We start from the raw sequence: 7960 nt of genomic DNA, 5'->3' as shown, positions 1-7960 counted from the left end.
AATAATATCCACCAAAAGACACTAATACATATGTAATTTCATTATGAACATATATAAAGCTGTATTTAATTTAGACAATAGTTGTAGAAAGAATAACCATACGATATAAAGTAAAATGAATATATTTACATAGTATGTCAGTATGCAGACCATCAAAGGAAATCGATAAAATCAAGCGTATCATGTTTATACAAGACAGCAGGGATTCAAAATAAATTATTAATGTTTTCATCTTTTTGGAGAAAGCAAAATTCGTTCTTTTAGCTCTCTTTAGATAAACAACAAAATTAAAAATTCAATTTCAATCCCTATCTTTGAATAGCTATTTTTCCGTAATGGGTACAGGGACTCGACTTCTGTCCTTTATTATTTTTACGTATGATTCAGTGACCCTTTGTAGTTTGTTTCTTTTATGGGTAATGCGTAAATATGTGTATATTTATTTATTTAAATAATCATATGAGCTTTAGTAACGGAGGGTGTTAAAAAATTAGTCCTAAGACTAAGTAGAACAAATGGAAATAAATAAAAGTAAAACAAAAATACTGGTTTATAAGGGAAGAGAAGAAAAAGTAGGGAAAGAGCAAATATAAAGATAGGAGACGAAAAATTAGAAGAAGTGACTGATTTTAGGTATCTAAGAAGTCAGATATAAAGCAGAGGATAGTTTAGGGTCGAGTTGCCTTCAATAAAAAGAAGCCAGTTCTATTCCCGCGAACGGTTAATTTTGAAATTCGAAAAAGATCATTAAAGGTGTACGTTTGGAGCGTGGCGTTGGACGGGTGCGAAACATGAACGGTGGGCGCTGCGGAAAGGAATAGGTTAGAAGCGTTCGAAATGTGGTGTTTCCGACGAATGATGAGGATACCGTGAATAGAAAATGTTAGAAATGAAGAGGTGTTAGAAAGAATAGAACAGAGGATTTTATGGAAGTCAAAAAGATATAGGCGAGATAGGTTGGTAGGACACTTTCTCATGTATGAAGGTCCTGTCAGAGACATATTAAAGGCAGAAACAGGAGTAAGGAGGAGTAGAAGATTAGATTACTGTTCACAAATAGTTAAGGATGTGGGGTGTTCTAATTTTAGGGAATTGCGTAGATTAGCTCAGGATAGGAAAGAGTGGAGGTGCGTGTCCAGTCAGTCTCAGGACTGACGACCTTATGATGATGAGTCTTAGGACATAATGATGATTGTATTGTATCAATATTTGTACTAACGAATACGAGTTTGATCTTGAACTGTGTAGAATAATAATATGGAAATAAACAAAGATATTCATACATACATCTAGCAAAGGGTTGCATTATACGTGACTTGGTCTTTATAAAGTGTCCGCCCACGTCTTCACTGTGCTTCGATGTGACTCTGAATAACTTATAATGCGCATAATATGCCAACATATTGGCGGCACTTCGCCAATATTACATACCTGCTGTGAAATGCAATGAAGAGATTTACATTTTTTGTCAGTTTTATTTCAATCTATGGAGCGAACACAATTTCGCGAGTTGAATAACATCAGCAGCTTTATGGGCACTTTGCAAACGATGCAAAATTCTATTACAACCTAAGAAGCCCTAGCAAATGCAATATTTTGGAATTATTTTAGTGGACAAAAATGTAAATAATAACTACTAATATTAATATCCATTTGGCTGTTCAGCAGCCTCAAAAATATAAGGGAATTGACCCTTTCCCAACTTTACAATATATTATAGCATTCCCGTAGGAAAAAATTCCATTCAATTTCCATTAAAAAATTGCCATTTAATTACCACTGATAATAATTAATGGTAATAAATGGAGAATTACCAATGGGATGACTGGAATTTCCACTAGAATTCTAGTGGAAATCCCATTCCCGAACTCAATGGGGTTTCCATTCTTAAATGCAATGGGATTTTCCTTGCGTTCCATTGGAACTTCCATTCCTGAATCTAATGGAAATCCTAGTGTCAATTCGTTAGTTTTTACCTTTAATTATTGTTAGTGGTAATTAAATGACATTCTTTTTAATCAAGATGAAATATGAGGTTTTTCGACCAAAAAAAAGTATGAATTACATGACAATGATTATTCCAAATAATGTCTTGTTTATTATTTTTACAATTTGCTTTGACAATCATATTAAGTTCAGCACGTTTTCCTCCATTTTTTTAATAAGTTTTAATCATCTCAAACCAGATCTTCTCCATTTTTAGGTACCCAATTGTTTTTCCATTTATATTGAATGGTTTTAAATAGAATTTATAAATTTTGCATTGGTTCCCATTGAAAATCAATGGAAATTTTTCCTATGTAAATATTAATGGAATTATTGTAAATGGAAGCAATTATTTTTCCATTTACACCAAATAGGTTTGAATGGAATTTACAAATTTTCCATTGAACTTCAATGGAAATTTTTCCTATGCAAATATTAATGGAATTATTGTAAATGGAAACAATTATTTTTCCATTTATGCCAAATGGTTTTGAATGGAACTTACAAATTTTCCATTGATTCCCATTGAAGTTCAATGGAAAATTTTCCTACGGGTTCCAGAGCTGTATCAGTTTCCATTACAAATAGTGATGACCAAAGTAAAGCCGAGACCAAGACTGGCCCACTCTTAGTGTTGGTTTTGGTCTTTGGTCTTACTTGTTCTGTCTTGGTTTAGGTCTTGCTGAACTACACACTTTTTAAAACAACCTTTTTTTTAATATTTCCCAAATTATCAACTAAACCCCATTCCTATTTAATTAATTGAGCTGAAAATGAATTCTACTTATTCTAAGTATAAGTCCTACTTATAAGGAATACTAATTAAAACAAATAAAACTGCGATACTATCTTCAACCAAAGAGGAATACAATTGTATTAATTAATTAAAGATCTTTACCTTTCACAAACAACTTAATATGGGCAGGTACTAAACAATTAGAAACAAATCACTCGGCCACACTTATTGCACATTATAATTTGTCCACTAAAGTTTCCGGTAAAAATAATAATTTCACAATATTCACGTAATGAACTGTATCCCGAGTAAATGCCCGATTTAAACTGAACTTATTCTTCATGTTTTTAACGAAACTTGTTTGTCGATAACGTTCCGATGTTTTTTGTGCAGTGATTTGAGCATGCATTTCTCGTAAGCCCGTAGAAAAGGCAGATAAAAATGTCCTACAAATGGCATTGAAGGTTGTTGTGGCCATTATGCATTCTATAAAAAGAATATTCGAGTTGAAAGATGTGTTTTTTGTATGTTTGCGTGCAAACAATTATCTTTGAAAGAATACTAACTTTTAGAATAGTTTGAAGCGTCGAGAAAGAAGTTGTTCGGTTGCGCGTAGGAACTATAACGTGGGAAGTGCATGCAGGTATGGTTGAAGTTGGATTTCCAGGTAAAAGTGATTGAAAGAACAATAGAGTTTAGATTGAAAGGAAACATTACTTGAAATGAAATATTAATTGAAATGAAATAAAATTAGAAAAAATATTTACACACAGAAAAAACAAAAAGAGTTATTTCGCCACAGTTATAAATTGTTATTTGTTATTATTAGTGTTTTTTTTTGGTATTTAAATAATATCCACCAAAAGACACTAATACATATGTAATTTCATTATGAACATATATAAAGCTGTATTTAATTTAGACAATAGTTGTAGAAAGAATAACCATACGATATAAAGTAAAATGAATATATTTACATAGTATGTCAGTATGCAGACCATCAAAGGAAATCGATAAAATCAAGCGTATCATGTTTATACAAGACAGCAGGGATTCAAAATAAATTATTAATGTTTTCATCTTTTTGGAGAAAGCAAAATTCGTTCTTTTAGCTCTCTTTAGATAAACAACAAAATTAAAAATTCAATTTCAATCCCTATCTTTGAATAGCTATTTTTCCGTAATGGGTACAGGGACTCGACTTCTGTCCTTTATTATTTTTACGTATGATTCAGTGACCCTTTGTAGTTTGTTTCTTTTATGGGTAATGCGTAAATATGTGTATATTTATTTATTTAAATAATCATATGAGCTTTAGTAACGTAGGGTGTTAAAAAATTAGTCCTAAGACTAAGTAGAACAAATGGAAATAAATAAAAGTAAAACAAAAATACTGGTTTATAAGGGAAGAGAAGAAAAAGTAGGGAAAGAGCAAATATAAAGATAGGAGACGAAAAATTAGAAGAAGTGACTGATTTTAGGTATCTANTGGAGATACATATTTTTGAGTAAAACTACCGGCTTTTTCGAAACTTGACCTTTCTTTCGTGGAAAAAGTTCCAATTATGAAAAATAGATGCAAAAATCTGGTAGATGTTTTAAACAATACTTTTTGTAAATAAATAGGTTATAGGTAACATTACCTCTTTGATTTTGGCAGCCCGTATCCTGTATTTGGAGCATGACCTATGAGAGGGGGTAGGAATACTTAGCGGGAGGGAGAGAATTTTTGCACACCACTAACCTAACCTAACCTACCTGAACTAACCTAGGTTAAACACGTTAGTTTAAGTGATGCTAAATTAGACAGAGAAGGATAGGTTATGATGTGTAAAATTCTCCTTCGTCCTTTGGTGAGACATCAAATACAGTACATATTTGTTGTTGTATTGTTACGATTAAAATACAATCCCTCGAATTTTTAACGTAGATTTTTCATAACTGGGTTATTTTAAACCATTTTCAAAGTTTGAAAGCTAAGTTTTGAAAAGCTGTAATACATAAATTTTGCCATTTCTTGCACCTTTTATTATTTTCATAATACATGAGAAAACCATAAATAAACCCGTAAACCCTTATCACCTAATATTAAAAAAAAAGTGCTTCCTTCTGGTTTGATAGTGCGTACCGGGCGTCACAGGAATTCCTTGAGCGCTATGTCGCGCGGATCTTTGATTTATGCGTTTAGAAAAATGTAATACACGTAGCTATACGGGTAAGTTTTATTATTTTCATAATAAATGAGAAAACCATAAACCCTTATCACCTAATATTAAAAAAAAAAGTGCTTCCTTCTGGTTTGATAGTGCGTACCGGGCGTCACAGGAATTCCTTGAGCGCTATGTCGCGCGGATCTTTGATTTATGCGTTTAGAAAAATGTAATACACGTAGCTATACGGGTAAGTTTTACTATACATTAAAGCAGACATAAGGACAGCTTAAGTCTCGCTATGGGTAGTGAAATATGGGGAACAATTCAAAGTGATTCCGAGCCAGTAGCGGGAAAAGTCAACAGCAACAAATCTTTTTAAGCAAAAATCGGAAATGCCATTCTTTACCATCGGCCTTTCCTAACAAATCTGAAGCGTCGTCGGTGGCGGTTTTAAGGGACGAATGGAAACGACGGTGGTGACGACGACCGACGGTGGCAGTGGCTGAGAGGATCGGGGACGGGGTGGCATATCTGCCTCGAGCACACAAGGGTCCCCGAGACTACTTTGTTTTGTTCCGGCGAACGTCGAGACGCCCGCTGGCAGTTTGACATTTCATTTATAAGCACACGTGCGGATCTTTTGTGTGACTTATTCATTTGTCGACAAAGCCGTCTGCGATAGGAATCGGTGCATTGCGGTGACAGGTTGCACACCTACATATCGACAATGATACACTTGATGATGCTCTTAAATTAAATGTGTTCTATCCCTGAGGATGGGCCCAACACAGATATTCGGTATCCGAACACCGATATCATTTAAAAAACAAAACAAGGCGTCGTACTGTTTCAAGTGTTTTATTGTACACAACAAAATTATAAGTATCCATACTTATATTTAATAAACGCACTTACTTTTGAAGAAGTCTTACAGTTATGATTTAATTTTTATTTAACAATCATTTTCCCTTTAACAAGAGTTTTATTAGGTGCAAGTAGAGACAAATACTAGAAATTTGTTTCTNAGTTTTATTAGGTGCAAGTAGAGACAAATATTAGAAATTTGTTTCTTTGTGCATAACATCATCAAAACCAATAACATCCCTATTTATCTCAGGAAATAAAAATAAACAAGCGAGTTTTTTATTTTTTGGTGATACCAAAATTTAGAGATGAATTATTCAATTACTCATAAATGATGTATTATTCTTCCATACTTACAGGTCGCTTTCTATTAATATTATAAACGAAATTTTCATTTTTTCAGATGTCAAATGAATGGAGACTTTTCAATCGACAGGAGAGAGGTGACAACTGATCGTCTCGCAAGGTAGGTGCTTCCTGTTAGTAGTTATTTACATATTATGTAACGAAATTGTAGAACAAGATAAACGGAATGGGTTAGATGTGTTGTACGGTTTGAAAAACGTTTAAAAATGTACCAACACTTCGATTTGTAATGTTAGTTGAGCAGTTACTCGAATGAGCGTTTTCTGAGAGAGTGGAATAATTTACGAATCCGGAAAACTTATTCCATTTAGCGTGAGAACTCGAGAACGTAATTAAAAGTTGAACAGCAAGAAAAAAGATTCGCATTATTCACTGACACTTTTAAAAACATAAGACGCTTTAGAAATTTGAACAATTTCCTCTTTCGCACAAAATTAAATCTCATTTATATCCCTCAAACTTCACGACACGAAATGGAACTTGATACCTCATCTTATTTTTCTTTTTGTTATATCTTTTGTTTGGACGGTTCTGAGGTTTTAATCGTATTGTTCTCGGGAATGATCCTGAAAACGATTTTCACTCATTTCCAATTATTAGGGTAGCTAATATATAGAAAGATCAGCACATCGATGCCAATCAGCGCAAAATATTCCAGATAGAATGGCTCTTAAGGGAGAGTGAATTATGTAAAAGTGACAAAATCCATAATTAGGGGAATTTATTCACGTCTGTGTGAACTCCAAATAAAATCGCCGAAATTAAAGTATTTTCCACACTTCAATTTTATATTTTTTATCTATTTTGCGCTTTTTTACCTGCAATAAGATTTACCTCATAATTAGAAACTAACATACAACTATCCTTTGACCGTGGCTACGTCTGATGGACAAATATCCACCCCCCTAACTTTTATAAACATAAAACTAACTCCAACACACATAATTTTTACATTATGTATTGTTCAGTTTCTCAGTTTGCATTTCAATAATAGGTTGCCTCATATTCTGTGCTCTATTAAATATCAGATATTATTTTTTTAATCGAACACCCCGTACATATAATATTATCATCTGCATGAAACTGATGCACCATTTGCTCGCTTCTTATGATTGAATACAGTTGGCGTTACAGATACACCAAACAGGCATTTAAATTCCATTTAAACTTTAAGACGTCTTGTGTAAGAATAAAGAAAGGGGAAGGCTGCTTACGTTCAATATAGAGATATGCAAAATATTATCGAAGCAAAATCCGCATTCTAACTTGTTTGGTTTTACGAAAAGGAATTTGAAATTATTATTTTCCCAAGTTTCTGAAATCGACGTGTGTACGCTATAAATCTGTGGACTTTTCTGAAATTTACTTAGTCAACCGAATTTCCATCAAACTTTCCTTTTTAAGGTAGAATTATGATACGGAGTTAAGGGCCGTGGTCTGGACCAATTGTCAGACCGAAACGTTTCGTCTGTAACTACGGCTATCTTCACAGATACAACGTGTACCGAGATTGCACTTCGAAATTTAAAGATGTCAGCCGCATCAGCTGCTGACAAAACTCATGGATCTAACAGTTCTTTCAGACCTTTCTATATTCTTTTTCTTAAATTTAGGAAAGCAATAAATTCCATTATTTATAGAGACGTACTTAACTTTGAATATCTGATTTTAACAGGTCAATTGAAAAATCCCCGGCCTAAAATAGTAAAACACATTTTTTTTGCAAAATTCGTTTTTTTTATTCAACATAATTCCCTTCAAGGGTGATACACTGATTATAGCGATCCTCCAACTTTTCGATACCATTTTTGTAGTACGATTTGTCCTTTGCTTCAAAATAGGCCTCAGTTTCGGC

The sequence above is a fragment of the Agrilus planipennis genome, unplaced genomic scaffold, assembly GCF_000699045.2.
Source record: "Agrilus planipennis isolate EAB-ADULT unplaced genomic scaffold, Apla_2.0 scaffold185, whole genome shotgun sequence".
NCBI lineage: Eukaryota > Metazoa > Arthropoda > Insecta > Coleoptera > Buprestidae > Agrilus > Agrilus planipennis.
This window is presented reverse-complemented; position numbering follows the sequence as displayed.